Source organism: Dendropsophus ebraccatus, chromosome 2 (assembly GCF_027789765.1).
Source record: "Dendropsophus ebraccatus isolate aDenEbr1 chromosome 2, aDenEbr1.pat, whole genome shotgun sequence".
NCBI lineage: Eukaryota > Metazoa > Chordata > Amphibia > Anura > Hylidae > Dendropsophus > Dendropsophus ebraccatus.
Genome location: NC_091455.1, coordinates 207,842,763 through 207,857,911, shown reverse-complemented (window position 1 = coordinate 207,857,911; position 15,149 = coordinate 207,842,763).

Sequence of the window (15,149 nt, the reverse complement as noted above, 5' to 3'; positions counted from 1 at the left end):
CTGGAGGTGAGCTGCAATCCTGATTGGTTCATCTATGGCTCCCAGACTACAGTATACAGGAGCAGGGATACCTATCAAAAGTGGAGTCCCTGCTCCTGTATGAACCCCTAGAGCAAGTCTTGGCATGAATGCCCCAAAAAGATGAAGGCTTTGGAGCCTCTACACCATCATGTGCCCTTCCTTAAAGGGACACTCTGGCAAATAAATATATATATATGTTTGGTTTTGTTTTTACTTTTTTTATTTAAATCAACTGGTGTCAGATAGTTATTCAGATTTGTTATTTACACTTTTTTTTTTTTATCCAGTCTTCCAGTACTTATCAGCTGCTGTGTGTCTATCCTGCAGGAAGTGATGTATTCTTTCCAGTCTGACTGTCCAGAGCAGGAGAGGTTTTCTATGGGGATTTGCTGCTGCTCTGGACAGTTCCTGACATGGACAGAGGTGGCAGCAGGGAGCACAGTGTCAGACTGGAAAGAATACACCACTTCCTGCAGGACATAAAGCAGCTGATAAGTACTGGAAGGCTGGAGATTTTTTTTTTTTTTTTAGAAATAATTTACAAATCTGAATAACTTTCTCAATCCAGCTTCAACAGAGTAGCCCTTTAATTGTGGTCCTAGACCATACAGACCTGGTGGACAGCATAGAGAAAGGTGGTGAGGGGGAGTGAGAGAAATCACCTTTGCAGCCTTTTATTGATGTGCATGCTCTTCTGAGCCATATTAAACCTAACCTGGCAATGGTTCCTACTTAATACTAACAGATTCATCCTCACAATTGCTATCTATGAAGCTCTTTTTTCCTGAGGGCCCAACATCCAGGCACATGAGAGTCTGACAATCATAGTAAGTGATATGGACTGTGCGCACACCAGAGCAAAGTATTGGTACTGTATGCAAAATAATGACAAGGACCGGCACTTAGCAATCTCTCCGATGGTTCTGTGACTCATATGTTTTCTCTCCTCTCATCATCACTAATGCATGACATTTTTCTGAATATGCTTCAGACCTACAGAAGAGACTCCAATCAGAAGCTCAATTGACTGCCATGGGCTAAACGTACTCCCAGCTGCCAGATCTCTTTGGCACAATTCACCTGAAAGTTTGCCAGCAGCCTGGTGAGAGAAAGTTAGGACATCTCATTATAGGAGCTGCAATGCCAGGAATGACCTATGTAGATGAGGGGCGCTGTTCCTGTTCCTTTATTCCAGTCACCTACCTTCAAGATGGTTGGGGGAGATTGCTATTGGTTACATTGAGTATCTATAACCAAGATAACACGCTGAAAAAATGGCCGGATTGAAGTCAGATTTACCTTCAACTATTTCTCTTCATAAAACATAAGAAGCTGGAGTTACACTTTAACAAAAACATCGAATTTATTGTGCAATCCCATAAGACGAGAGTCTCTGCTTTCATTCTGGCAGCATCCAGTTACATAAGAGATAAAACATCTTTAAAGGAACAGCTTCTGTTTCCTTATATGTACCTTTACCTCCTTATAAGGGAGTGAAAGGGAGGCAGTACTATCTGTGCCTACAGCAATTACAGAGAGAGACAGAGAGGCAGTATGCTCTATGCTTACATCATTTCCAGAGAGAGACAGGGGGAAGTACTATCTGTACCTACATCATCTACAGGGAGAGACAGGGAGACAGTACTATCTGAGCCTACAACAATTACAGAAAGAGACAAAGAGGCAGCACTATCTGTACTTACATCATTTTCAGAGAGAGACAGGAAGGCAGTACTATCTGTGCCTACAACATTTTCAGAGAGAGAGAGAGAGAGAGAGAGAGAGAGGGAGACGCACGCGCACACACACACACACACACAGGAAGGCAGTACTACCTGTGTCTACAATAATTACAAAGAAACAGGCAGGTAGTACTGCATGTGCCTACAACAATTACAGAGAGAGACAGGGAGGCAGTAATGTATGTATCTACAACAATTACAGAGAGACAGGGAGTCAGTATTATCTGTGCCCAAAACAATTACAGAGAGACACAGGGAGGCAGTACTATCTTTGCCTACAACAATTACAGAAAGAGAGAGAGAGAGAGAGACAGGGAGGATGTACTATCTGTATCTACATAATTTCCAGAGAGAGAGGTAGGGAGGCAGTACCATCTGTCCCTTTGATAATTACAGAGAGAAAGGTAGGCATTACTATCTGTGCCTAAATTAGTTGCAGAGAGAGACAGGGAGGCAGTACTATCTATACTTACATATTTTCCAGAGAGAGAGAGAGGAAGTACTACCTGTCTCTACAATAACTACAGAGAAACAGTATGGCAGTACTATCTGTGCCTACAACAGTTAGAGAGAGAGAGGGAGGCAATACAGATTTGTACCTACATCATTTGCAGAGAGACACAAGGAGGTATAACTATCTGTACCTACATATAGAGACAGGGAGGCAGTGCTATCTGTGCCTACAACAATTGCAGAAAGAGACAGGGCGGCAGCACTATCTGTGCCTACAACAGTTACAGAGAGAGACAGGGAGGCAGTACTATCTGTGCCTACAGCAATTGCAGAGAGAGACAGGGAGGCACTAATATCTGCACCAAGAAATGGTGCTTTCTTTATCTACGCCATATACTGTATATAGAGAAACAGGGAGGCAGAGCTACCTATGCTTATATCATAAATTAGAAAATCAGGGAAGCAGTACTATCTGTGTCCACATTGCAGGAAGATAGTACTGTCAGTATTTTAATCATTTTGAGGCGAAGCAAGAAAGTATTACAATTTACAGGGAAAGTCAAAGTGTCAGTAATTGCCAACATCATTACAGAGAGTTACAGGAAGGCAGTACTATCTGTGCCAGCATCATCACTAAGAGTTATAGGAAGGCAGTACTATCTGTGCCAGCATCATCACAAATAGTTATAGGAAGGCAGTACTATCTGTTTCAGCATCATTACAGAGAGTTATAGGAAGGCAGTACTATCTGTGCCAGCATCATCACAAAGAGTTATAGGAAGGCAGTACTATCTGTGCCAGCATCATTACAAAAAGTTATAGGAAGGCAATACTATCTGTGCCAGCATCATCACAAAGAGTTATAGGAAGGCAGTACTATCTGTGCCAGCATCATCACAAAGAGTTATAGGAAGGCAGTACGATCTGTGCCAGCATCATTACAAAGAGTTATAGGAAGGCAGTACTATCTGTGCCACCATCATTATCGAGAGTTATAGGGAGGCAGTACTATCTGTATTACTTACTGGAAACAAGCCAAGGCAATACTATCTAATGCAACATTATAACTTATTATGATTGACAAGCAATACAGTCTGTGTCCACATCATTTACAGAAAGAGCCAGGGAGGCAGTACTATCTAATCCACCATCAGGCTGTACTTTTTGTATCTAGATTATTTGTATGGAGAGACAGGGAGACAGTTTATATACAGTAATTTTCAATGAGAAAAAAGAAGCATCATTTCCAGGGAAGGACAAGCGGCTGTACCTACATCGTTTATAGGGAGTTAGAGGGAAGTAGTAAGGGTGGTGGTAATGTGCGTCCCTATGTGACAGGAAGAGTTATGGAGAGAGATAATATGGTCTATAATTGCACTATAGGAATACATTAGTGTCATAAAAGCAGTTCTGTCTGGACCTTTATTTTTTTACAGGAAGAAACAATGAAGCAGTACTATCTGTGCCTACATAATTCACAGAAAGAGATAGCAAAGGAGTACTATCTGTGCCTACATGTTTCACAGAAGGAGACATAGAGGCAGTACTCTCTGTGCCTACATAATTCAGGAAGAGACAGTGAAGCAGTACTACCTGTGCCTACATGATTTACAGAAAGAGACAGCAAAGCAGTACTATCTGTGCCTACATAATTCACAGAAAGAGACAGGGAGGCAGTACATCTTTTACAGCTAGAAACAAGGCAGCAGTCCTATCTGTGCCCACATAATTTACAGGGAGAGACAGGAGGCAGTACTATCTGTGCCCACATCATTTACAGGGAGAGACAGGAGGCAGTACTATCTGTGCCCACATCATTTACAGGGAGAGACAGGAGGCAGTACTATCTGTGCCCACATCATTTACAGGGAGAGACAGGAGGCAGTACTATCTGTGCCTGCTTAATTTACAGGCCGTTACAACGGAGCAGCTCTCATAGTACCTACATCATTATATCTACCAATACCTGAACTAGATATATCCCGATCCAGTTCTATACAATCGTGCATCTAGAAACCGCCCAACACACACACACACACACACACGCACACACACATACACACAGACCACACACACTCACAGACACACATACATACATATATACACACACACACAGACCACACACACATATACACACAGACCACACACACATACACACAGACCACACACACACTCACAGACACACATACATACATACATATATACACACACAGACCACACACACACATATACACACAGACCACACACACACATACACACAGACCACACACACACACATACATACAGACCACTGACAAACATACACACAGACCACACACACACACATACATACAGACCACTGACACGCACACACACACACACACAGACCACACACACACACACATACACACACACACACACACACACATACATACAGACCACTGACACGCACACATACATACAGACCACTGACACACACACACGCACAGACCACACACATACACACGCACACACATATACACACACACACACATACACACACATACATACAGACCACTGACACGCACACACACATACACACACACACACGCACAGACCACACACATACACACGCACACACATATACACACACACACATACACACACATACATACAGACCACTGACACGCACACACACATACACACACGCACAGACCACACACATGCACACACACACACATATACACACACGCACACACACACACACACAGACCACACACACACACATACATACAGACCACTGACACGCACACACACATACACACAGACCACACACACACATACATACAGACCACTGACACGCACACACACACAGACCACACACACGCACACACACACATACATACACACAGGCCACACACACGCGTAAACATGCAGTGTCTGTAAGATTCTTTAGCTCGGACTGTTGGCATATATAAAGTAGCAGAGAAGCCGGACATCTCCCAGGAGTTCCATGATGAATCCAGCTCTGCTACATCTGCATCCAGTGATCCGTCCAGCTTACTCTGCACAGGCCGTCCCTGTATAAGTGGCACCTCTTACATGAAATATTGATCCCAGTCCTGATTCCTTCCATAGTCCCTAATGTTAATGGTAAATAATGGGACTCATCCATATTTTATCCCTGTGCCGTGTATTATTTATCAGACGTTCCCTTCACCTACGACTGGTCACATACTATTCGTCTGACTCTCCTTGTCCGCGTCTTACAGTCCTCAGTGTTGGCTTATTTTTAGCTCCGCTCACAGCAAGGACAGGAGACCCCGTTTTCTGATACAGAGCTCCAAATCCACTGCAGTATAATAGAGCAGATCTGTCAGCTTAAAGGGGACCTGTACCCAACCCACCCGATCTGGCAGCTTAAAGGGGACCTGTACCCAACCCACCCGATCTGTCAGCTTAAAGGGGACCTGTACCCAACCCACCCGATCTGTCAGCTTAAAGGGGACCTGTACCCAACCCACCCGATCTGTCAGCTTAAAGGGGACCTGTACCCAACCCACCCGATCTGTCAACTTAAAGGGGACCTGTACCCAACCCACCCGATCTGTCAGCTTAAAGGGGACCTGTACCCAACCCACCCGATCTGTCAGCTTAAAGGGGACCTGTACCCAACCCACCCGATCTGTCAGCTTAAAGGGGACCTGTACCCAACCCACCCGATCTGTCAGCTTAAAGGGGACCTGTACCCAACCCACCCGATCTGTCAGCTTAAAGGGGATTCACCCTAAATGAGATTGTACTATTATTATTTTTTTTACTCTTTCCCGTTTTATATTTAACAATTAAGGAATAGTCAGATGGGCGTGAACTTAAAGGGGAACTATCAGCAGGTTAAACTACTCCAACCTGCTGATAGCTCCCTAGTGGGCACGGGGCACTGAGGATGATAGTATGTCTGTTACCTTCATCCTCAGCACCATTCCTGTGCTGTTAGCTGGGAAATCCTCTGCCCGCAGCACTGGGGGCGGAGCTATCATCAAGCTAGATTTGTTTAACCTACTGATCGTTTCCCTTTAACTGTAATAATAGGACTGACTATTAGGTGATGGGTGGGTTATGAATGTTTTACATTGCTAGGCAGTTATGTCTAATATACAGCCCCTGGCTGCATGACCCTGACCATCACCTGACCTTTGATCCCATTATAGTTCACACCCATTTGACTATTAGCTGAATTGTCAAGGAAATTATAAACCCACCTATCTTGAGAATGGAATGAAATATCGCGATACTATAAAAAGGTTTGTGGGGGTTTAAATATAGTAACATCTGATTTTTGGGAATTGGTTATAGGTCCTCTATTAAAGCTTATTCCAAGCACAATTTTCACATAGGCCTCATAAATAAGGACCCAGCACCCAGAACCCCAGCGATTAGCTTTTTCCCAGAGAGGCAAAATTAACATATACTTTACATAGGACAAAGCAGGAAGCAAACAGCGCTGTACATTGTCTAGTGGCCATCCTGGGTTACTGCAGCTTAACTTGCTTTGAAGTGAATGGGAGCTGAGTTGCAGTACCCAGCATGGCCACCATACTGTGAGCATTTTGCAAGAAGAGCTCATAGTTTATCAAAACGGTGACTTGGTTTAAGAGCATTGCTTTGGTGTAAGAGCTCCCTGTACTGGGTGGGAGGAAAAGTCCGGGAAGGGCATAGTCTGCATAGCGGGGTCTACAGCCCTGTACTCTGACCCAGGAAGTCTCCTTCACCTTCCAAATCATAGCAGATCCACTTCAGGCTGGGGCTTGCATCAGGGGACAGGACTGTGGGGGTAATATCTCTATAGCTGTAACCCCTCTCTCCCCAGTTATAGAGCGCTGCATTATGTGCCCACATCTGCCCTGCTAATACCTTCATGCTCCCTGCAGTCTCTGTCATCCCTTGTGTTTCCCATCCTCTCCATTCCTGCTATAATCTGCCTGCACTTACACTAAGCTATACAAACTACTGCCATAATGTGCCTGCACTTACACTCAGCTATACAAACTACTGCCATAATGTGCCTGCACTTACACTCAGCTATACAAACTACTGCCATAATGTGCCTGCACTTACACTCAGCTATACACACGGCTGCTATAATGTGCCTGTACTGACACTCAACCATTCACACTGCTGTGTAGAAAAGTTTCTTTCATTGTCCTCCTGCACAACTCTGTGATTCTCCCTTCCTGATTGGTCCAGGCTGAACGCACCCCTTTCCCATTGCTGTCATGTGACCACACAGACCTCTGACAGCAGCCCTGCTTCTCTATTCTAGCCGGTTGTACTACGCTACTGCATTATGGGGATCTGCAGTTTCATCCTGTATCTACAAAGAATATTACAATTTTACAAAATAGCTAATGCAAAAATTTTTTAATGGGGTACTCCAGAGGGGATAAAAGTTTTCAGATCAACTGGTGTCAGAAAGGTATAAAAAAATAATTAAATTACTTCTATTAAAAAATTCTCAAGACTAACAGTACTCATCAGCTGCTCTATGTCCTGCAGGAAGTGCTGTATTCTTTCCAGTCTGACACAGTGCTCTCTGCTGCCACCTCTGTCCATGTCAGGAACTGTCCAGAGCAGGAGAAGTTTTCTATGGGGATTTGCTGCTGCTCTGGACAGTTCCTGACATGGACAGAGGTGGCAGCAGAGAGCACCATGTCAGACTGGAAAGAATACACCGTTTCCTGCAGGACATACAGCAGCTGATAAGTCCTGGATGACTGGAGACTTTCAAATAGAAGTAAATTACAAATCTCTATAACTTTCTGACACCGGGTGATTAAAAAAAAAAAATTCACCCCCTTTAAGCGTCTTCTATGTAGGCTGTGTTCACACATTGCAGTTTTGCTGTCAGAGATCATTGCATTCGAGAAATTCATTAAAAAAAAAAAAATCCATCATGGCGACGAATAATGAAAAGTGCATCAGTGTCCAGTTTATGTCAGTGGTGATGATGATGATGATGGATGATGATCAATAATGATGATGATGGGGGGGTGATTCACGGTGGTAATGGTAGCGTTGGAAATTGATGATTTTGGTAACGATGGTGATATTGACGCGGCGGGTGGTGATTGATGATGATGATTGATGGCCATGAAATCAATAGGTGAGGATGATGATGGTGGTGGTGCTGAAGAAGGGGATGCAGGTGGAGGACGTCATAGCGCAGACAATGTGATGATGAAGGTTCTCTCCATCTCTCTCCACAGTCTGCAGCTGTAATTGCTCGTCCCTCAGAGCCGAGAATCAATTGTGTACCCCCCCCCCGCCCCCGTCATTCTAACAAACCTGATTACAATTTAATTTGCCAACATTGAATAGAAGCTGAAAGAACAATCGCAACAGTGTGAGCGGCTAATGAATTCTCCCCGACGCTCATGGCGATGTAATGGACGCTAATAGAAACGTATTTAGACTCTTTCATGTCATAAAATGTACAACGTACAGACAGATGCAGCAGAGCTGAGATGGTTGCTGGACCCTTCCTATTATACAGTGGGATAAATCACATTCATTACACTGGGGGGGGGGGTGGATATTGTGCACTATGGGTCAGGGGTCCTTACTGAATTCTATTCTGAATGGAAGACAAAGATAGAACAGGAAGATTTATCTGTGAGCAAAACCTTTACTCTGACGACACAACGTCCCCCATGAATCTCCTCTGTGTGAGACCTGAGGTTAATACGATGATCCCTGCCGACCTGAAGAGCCACATACAGCGACGTAATAAGACCCCAGAGAGAACGTGAAATATCGGGATATATAGTGTGTGGATATAGGGGTAAAACATGATGGCTCTAAGTCTCACAGATTCACAGTCCTAATCATTACTTGCAGCCACCACAAGGGGGAGCACTTTGGGTATGGGTTAAAGCTGTGTTCCCATACAGTATTTTTACTCTGTATTTTTGGTCAGTATTTTGCAACCAAAACCAGGAGTGGATTGGAAAAACAGAAAGGCTATGTTCACACACTGTTGAAATTTAGTGGCTGACCATCATTTAATAGCAAATAACAGTCAAAACAATGGCGGTTGTTTTAAAAAAGAAGCCATTATTTGCCATTAAATGGTGGCCATCTACTAAATTACAATGGCCTAGTGCTGCTGTCTGCAGATACTGACCTTCCCCTCATGTCTATATACTATTAGAATAGAGATTACACTGGGGGGAGCTGTCTGTGTCGCTAGTGCTGCAGCCTCCCCTGATTTCTAAATATTAAATGTTACCATTAGAACAGACATTACACTGGGGGAGCTGTATGTGACGCTAATGCTGCAGCCTCCTCTGATGTCTATATATATATAATACATGTTACCATTAGAATAGACATTACACAAGGGAGCTATCTGTGTAACTAGTGCTGCAGCCTCCCCTGATGTCTATATAATACATGTTACCATCAGAATATACATTAGACTGGGGAGAAGCTGTCTGTGTCACTTGTGCTGCAGCCACCCCTGATGTCTACATATTACGTTACCATTATAATAGATATTACACTGGGGGAACTGCCTGTGTCACTAGTGCTCCCTGATGCCTATATAATACATGTTAGCATTAGAAAAACATTACACTGGGGGAACTGCCTGTGTCACTAGCGCTGCAGCGTTCCCTTATGCCTATATAATACATGTTAGCATTAGAAAAACATTACACTAAGGAAGCTGTCTGTGTCACTAGTTCTGGAGCCACCCCTGATGTCTATATAACACGTTACCATTAGAATAGACATTACACTGGGGGAAGCTGTCTGTGTCACTAGTGCTGCAGCCTCCCCTGATGTCTATATAATACATGTTACCATTAGAATAGACATTACACTGGGGGAAGCTGTCTGTGTCACTAGTGCTGCAGCCTCCCCTGATGTCTATATAATACATGTTACCGTTAGAATAGACATTACACTGGGGAAGGAATGTTTCAATTTACTTGAAGAGACAAAGGCCTTAAAGGTGAGAATGTTGTTGTTGCAGAATGCTAGGAGATCATTAGGAGCCTCTTGTGTCTTGCTGAGGACCTGGGACTATGACAATGGACACAACTCGCTTGTTGTTTTCAAGAACAATAGAAATAAATGCGTCAGAATAAAATGACAATAAAGCCGGTAAGATTTATGGGCGCGAGGAGATCTGGAAAATTTCCCCTTCACTTATACTATGCAGATTGTTAATGTAACCGGCTCCAGATATAATTTATTGACCTTTGTTTGAAAGGTTTGTAAGTGTTACCGAGCCTATTAGTGGTGGCCAATGCGGGGACTTCTCCGCTGATAGATTGTTTGTGATGACGAGAACCTACTTCTCCCTCTCCTAATGAGGCTGCAAATAACCCTCGAATGTAAAGTGGCCTCAGCTATTCGCCATACAGGATGTTCCCAGGAGCTAATAGAATTGAAAGAGAAAATAGAATTTAAAGGGAATTAGACAAGGAAGTTCGATGATGAGCTACGACTGTTGTCCCAAGATATAATAATCAATCAAAAAATCTAATAAATGGATACAAGGGGAGGGGGAGGTCAGTTGTCGAGGGAAATTTTTGTGCTGCTCAAAAGACTAAGATATGTAAGAAAAAATAAAGGGAATTAGATGAGAAAGAGTAATGATAGCATTGATAGCATATATATATATATATATATATATATATATATATACAATTAATATGCATAAATAATATAAACATAATAATAAACATAAATAAATAAATGATAAATGATGATAAAATAATTAAAACAATAATATTAAAAATAAAAATGAAAGGATGTGTTTGGAATTTTTATCTGATCACTGATCACTTTAAAGGTTATGTTCACATGGCGTAAGACACCGGCCGGGTCAAGGAGAAGATCATCACTGCTGCTGAATTGGGATGCGGGCGCACACAGATCCGAATTCCCCGCTGCACACAATGGAGTGTGCAACCAGAAACCGCTCGCTCCATTGTGCGCACTGACATGCCTCATAGCGGCGCCGCAAAAAAACGGGCATGTCAGTTTTTTGCGGCACTGCTAGGGATCCTGGCTGGAGCGTATACTATGTGTATACACTCCGTAGGGGATTCCCTCAGCTGCAGCACAATGTAAGTTCCGTAGTAATCACGGCCGTTGTTGCAGATTTTCAACAACGGCCGTGATTACTACGGAACTTACAAAAATAATAATAACTTGCAAAAATAATGAATGCAGAGTTCTAGCAAAAGAAAAGTTTTCGGGGTTAAAAAAAAAAGTAAAAAAATAAAAAAGTAAGTAAAATCATTTGCCCTGATCCCCCGCAGCTGCCCAGTCCCCGCTGCTCTCTGTTCCTTCCTATTTCCTCTGACCGGTCCTTCCTGCAGGAGATGCCCGATGGCCGTTGTGGTGACCCGCCTTATCCAGTGACTGGTGAGTGGGCATTTCCTGCAGGGTAAACAGGTCAGAGGAAGCAATGGAGACCAGTGGGGACTGGGTACCATCGGAACAACAGTCTTCCCCAAAGAATCTTCTATTGTTAGAATCCCCCTTTAACTGATTTAAAAAAAAAAAAGGGATTTGGCGAGAAGCCTAATGATAATATTGAGAATATTTGCCCTGAAATACAATAATTACTTAAAATAAAATCTATAAGTATAATAATCACTTAGAAAATGCGTAAAAGATTTTGAGGGGATTATACGCGGAAGCCTAATGAGAATATTGGGAATGATTCTCCTGAAATACAATACAAACTGATTTTAAAAAAAAAAATCAATGAAGACAAAGTCTGTTGCAAAGATGAAAGCTTTTCTCCAAGGATACAATAATCAATAAAGAATAAATACAAATTACAATATATATATATATATATATATATATATGTATATAAATTTGTAGGTGAGGGATGCTTGGAGATAATGTTGGAAACAATCAAAATAGAATGAGACAAGACATTGTGACATCGGGTTATGGTGACAATTACTGAGCCGAGAGATTATCATCTATTAAAGTAATTTAATTAGTATAAAAATGTGAAATAAAAAACATGATAGAGAATTAGATGAGGAAGTTTAATGATGAGGATGATGAGCTCTTAATTAAGAGATACAAAAATTTAAAATAATAAAATAAAATAATAAAACAAAGAAGCTTAAATTAATCCTGATGATGAATAATAAGAAGTTAGGACACTAGGCGCAATAATAATAATAATAATAATAATAATAATAAACTAATTAAAAACTGTCCTTAGGATGTTGGATGGAAATTTTGATCCAGAGATCTAATAAATTGTTAAAGAAAAAGTGTATAGCATAGTGTTTTTATCATAATCATCATAATATATATATAGTATGAAGTACTGGGTATAGGCCAACCCGGTGGAGGACTGTGCGTCTACACGGAGGTTCCACTGTTTCCACTTGGAATAGACCATAGTATATATATATATATATATATATATATATATATATATATATATATCTGTATTTTTAAATTTTTCCTAGATCCACCGTATAATATCTCCAGTCAGGAGTGTTGCAAGTACTTTTGATCAATAACTACTCCCCACCCCCCACGATGTGTCCATAGCAGATAGACCACCAACACTCAACACCAACAGGGAAGGCGCTTGGCTTCCAATCCCTTTAAGACCAATGGAAATTGTTGGAATCTATGGATTGCCAAGGGAGCCGTCACCACTACTGTCAAGAGGGGAAGAACCTGAGTGGTCTTCCCATTGATAACTTGGTACGGCGGCCGTGGCCTGCACGTTGGTTCGTAGCCGTGCTTGTTCTCTGGTGTCTGCTCTCCCCGTATGCTGGGGCATGGGTTCGCCCATAGCTCTCTCCCCAGTCCCTCCACTTTACCTCCTCCTGGTCTCCTCATGGGTGCGCACGTCCCTGCCTCCTAGGGTGCACACACCAGCACAGTGAAATTTAAAGGGCCAGTGCACCCTTAATTGTTCCTAGTTTCCCCTGTTATTAATCATTTGCCCTGCCTCTTCCTGGGTCCCATTTGGGATCCTTAGCGCTCACAGCCTTCCTGTTGCACCTCGGCCACCACCAGTAGCAAGTCAAGCCAGGGGTAGCCAAAGTTCATCATTTAAAAACCACCTAGAAATGGGGTTGTAAGTCATGGGGGCGGTCCCAGCCTTTTCCCTGCCTTGACTGATAGATCCTGTAAGCCCGGCAGAGAAGCTGTCTTATGTCTCAGACCTTCCCAGTAACTTTCAGAACGAATTCTAGACCCTTGTAACAAGGGAGCCTGTCCCTGGTTTATTCTGCCTGTGGTTCAGGCAGCATGAAACTAATGATTGATAAAATTATTGTACTACCTTTCTTGATCTTTCAGGCTTTCCATGTTTTGTTGTCTTCATTGTTACGCGTTCTGTCTAGCGTATATCCTGTAATGAACTCCCTGTTCCTGTTATACACTCAAGCTGGGAATTCAGCCAATATAATCACCCTCCTGTGGCCCTTGTGGGGGAAGATATATAGTGCAGATATCCAAGAGGTGTAATGGGAGGGCGAGAGCGTTAGGCTGAATTCCCAGTTAGAGTGTACAACAGGAACAAAAAGTTTTTTATTAAATGTACACCAGAGGACAACACAGCAGGCAGTGGGCATGAGAAGCAGAAGGAAAACAAGAACCTAATTTACCAAGTTGAAAATAGGTTTCACTTTAAAGAGAATTTAATTGTTATTTTGGAATACAATTACCAGGAAAAAGGAAACTGACATTTCAAAAATTAAAGAAAATTGGATGAGAAGAATTCCATGAAAATTAGATGAGGAAGCTGTGAGGAGAATTTACAACAATCAGTTAAAATAAAATTAAAGAATTAAAAATGAATAAATAATAAATCTGGACATCGGAGTGCAAGGAAAAAAGCTCAAAGTTCATTAAAATGTAAGATAGTAGAATTAGCATAATGACATGGAATCCCTTTAGGCGGCTAATTGTCCTTATTTTATATTAAACAGAATAAAACTTGCGTAAAAATCTGTTAGAAATTAGAATCTGAAGCTTTTATGTAAGAAAACAAACTGAGGAAATTCTAATTTTAACTTTTATTCTTTGTCATATCATCAATCACTTAAAGGGGAACTCTGGAGAAGAAAAACTTGTTTTCTAATAAAAGTACATTAAAAGTTATATATGTATCACTGTTTCTGTACGGTTCTGCCACACTGGTAGCTGGCGGGGCTGGATCCCCCAATCCCCTGGATGATTTACCATCTCTGACCGGCCAGAAGCAGCTGCTGCAGTAATTTCACTGATGGTGATGGGTGGGGGACTGTGATGATCAGCTGAGGGAAAGCATTGCATTCTGGGAACTGCTCAACCCGGAAGGACAGGAACACAATACAGAACCCCCCCCCCCCCCAACAAATGGATTTTTGGTGGTTTCAAAACTGGGATAGACAGGTAAGTAATGCTATATGCTTCTGCAGAAGTTTCATTTTTTTTAACCTCTACCTGGAGTCCCCCTTTAAAGGGAACCAATCACGTTAAAAAATGCCTAATAAGCTCGGGAAATGTGCTGATACATCACCCATCACACTTCCCATACATTTCCCTATCTCCTCCGTCCCTGAAAAGAAAAACTTATACATTTACTTTAACAGATTGTCATTTGGGCGGTGGGCTGTTGGAAGGTAGTCATGGTCCCTTGGGTGGTTCGACAATGTAAGGGGCGTTATTCAAACTCCAGAGGCGTACCTCAGTGGCTCTCTGACGTTCTCATCACATCGCGCATGCGCAGTACAGCAAGTCTCGTTCTCTACAGTACTGCGCATGTGCGATGTGATGAGAACGTTGTGATTAGAAGGTTTTTACCCTTTTCTCCCTGGAGGCCTCAGCCTCCCATTGGTCCAGAAGAAGATAGTGCTTCACCTGTTGAAGCACCAGCTCCATTGTAGGCATGTCGGGCACCAACCATCGCACCAGCAGGCAACGCTTGGA